Source organism: Corythoichthys intestinalis, unplaced genomic scaffold, assembly GCF_030265065.1.
Source record: "Corythoichthys intestinalis isolate RoL2023-P3 unplaced genomic scaffold, ASM3026506v1 HiC_scaffold_48, whole genome shotgun sequence".
Lineage (NCBI taxonomy): Eukaryota > Metazoa > Chordata > Actinopteri > Syngnathiformes > Syngnathidae > Corythoichthys > Corythoichthys intestinalis.
Window position 1 is genome coordinate 27,501 of NW_026651617.1, and position 2,500 is coordinate 30,000.

Genomic DNA, 2,500 nt, shown 5'->3' on the forward strand with positions numbered 1-2,500 from the left:
GAAGCCGCTTGGGCTGTGGCCGGTCTGCCTACCAGGGGCGTGAGAGCAGCTTGGGCGATGGCGGAAGGCCGGTCAGCCTACCAGGGGCGTGAGAGCAGCTTGGGCGATGGCGGAAGGCCGGTCAGCCTACCAGGGGCGTGAGAGCAGCTTGGGCGATGGCGGAAGGCCGGTCAGCCTACCAGGGGCGTGAGAGCAGCTTGGGCGATGGCAGAAGGCCGGCGTGGAAGCCGCTTGGGCTCTAGCAGAAGGCCGGCGTGGAAGCCGCTTGGGCTCTAGCAGAAGGCCGAGGTGGAAGCCACTTTGGGCTGTGGCCGGTCAGCCTACCAGGGGCGTGAGAGCAGCTTGGGCGATGGCGGAAGGCCGAGGTGGAAGCCGCTTGGGCTCTAGCAGAAGGCCGAGGTGGAAGCCACTTTGGGCTGTGGCCGGTCAGCCTACCAGGGGCGTGAGAGCAGCTTGGGCGATGGCAGAAGGCCGAGGTGGAAACCACTTTGGGCTATGGCCGGTCTGCCTACCAGGGGCGTGAGAGCAGCTTGGGCGATGGCAGAAGGCCGGCGTGGAAGCCGCTTGGGCTCTAGCAGAAGGCCGAGGTGGAAGCCACTTTGGGCTGTGGCCGGTCTGCCTACCAGGGGCGTGAGAGCAGCTTGGGCGATGGCAGAAGGCCGAGGTGGAAACCACTTTGGGCTATGGCCGGTCTGCCTACCAGGGGCGTGAGAGCAGCTTGGGCGATGGCGGAAGGCCGGTCAGCCTACCAGGGGCGTGAGAGCAGCTTGGGCGATGGCAGAAGGCCGAGGTGGAAGCCGCTTGGGCTCTAGCAGAAGGCCGAGGTGGAAGCCACTTTGGGCTGTGGCCGGTCTGCCTACCAGGGGCGTGAGAGCAGCTTGGGCGATGGCGGAAGGCCGGTCAGCCTACCAGGGGCGTGAGAGCAGCTTGGGCGATGGCAGAAGGCCGGCGTGGAAGCCGCTTGGGCTCTAGCAGAAGGCCGAGGTGGAAGCCACTTTGGGCTGTGGCCGGTCAGCCTACCAGGGGCGTGAGAGCAGCTTGGGCGATGGCAGAAGGCCGGCGTGGAAGCCGCTTGGGCTCTAGCAGAAGGCCGAGGTGGAAGCCGCTTTGGGCTGTGGCCGGTCTGCCTACCAGGGGCAAGGAACCACAATAGCATCTACCAGGGGCAAAGCGCAAATTCGGTCTACCAGGGGCAAGAAACATTAATACAGTCTACCAGGGGCAAAGCGCAAATTCGGTCTACCAGGGGCAAGAAACATTAATACAGTCTACCAGGGGCAAAGCGCAAATTCGGTCTACCAGGGGCAAGAAACATTCATACAGTCTACCAGGGGCAAGAAACCAAAATTTATTCTACCAGGGGCAAGAAACATTCATACAGTCTACCAGGGGCAAGAAACCAAAATTTATTCTACCAGGGGCAAGAAACATTAATACAGTCTACCAGGGGCAAGAAACCAAAATTTATTCTACCAGGGGCAAGAAACATTAATACAGTCTACCAGGGGCAAGAAACCAAAATTTATTCTACCAGGGGCAAGAAACATTAATACAGTCTACCAGGGGCAAGAAACATTAATACAGTCTACCAGGGGCAAGAAACATTAATACAGTCTACCAGGGGCAAGAAACCAAAGCCCTGTCTACCAGGGGCTGCATTGACAAGTTCGCACCGTAAGAAGAGAATGCGACTTTTGCAACCTCTTTTTCCTTTTTACATGATATTCTTTTTCTCTATCGGGGAAAACACTGGTGTGCTACATCACTGGAAAGCTAGAAATCCCACTAAAGATTAAGCCATAGTTATAGAGGTAGATATCCCTGACTTATTGTCAGCCACCATTTGGGTTCTTCATTGTGACGCGAATTGTTCAAAAATTTAAATTATGCAAGGGAAGAGTTGCTGTTTTGGGTTTTTTTTTTTTTTTTTGTATTGGTAAATTTTATTGAATTTTTTTAAATTAAAAAAAAAATCTTTTTTTTTTCCTTTTTTACTTTTTTGGTATTTATTATTATTATCATCATTATTCTTATTATTTTTTTAAGAAAAGAAGGAGAAGAAGGGAGAAGGGGGTGCGGGAGAGCAAAAATAAAAGAAAAAAAAAAGAAAAGAAACAGCCTCTACTTAGGCTGCAGTTCACTTTTCCTCCACCGGAGGGAGCTCCAGCAGGCGAAAATCATACCCCCTCACTCAGAGGGGTTGATTATACAGGGAGGCCTCAAGAGCGGGAGAGCTGAAAAACCCTTTGGGCACGATATCGGGAGAGGGTGATTCGAGACGGCGTAGCTCCAGAGTGGCCGGAGGGAGCCTCGCCAAACTTTCCCCCGACACAAAGGAGACCCTAGGCAGGCCTCGGGCGCTAGGGTTTCAGCCGCAGTATTCTCCGCTCGTGGCCATTTCAGACAGCGACCCTACGGAGACCCTCGGCGAAAGGGTTCCCGACGCTTTCGCGTCGCCCTCTCGCTCTCCAGCCCCGCCGCGAAGCTCCGTAGCCACGCT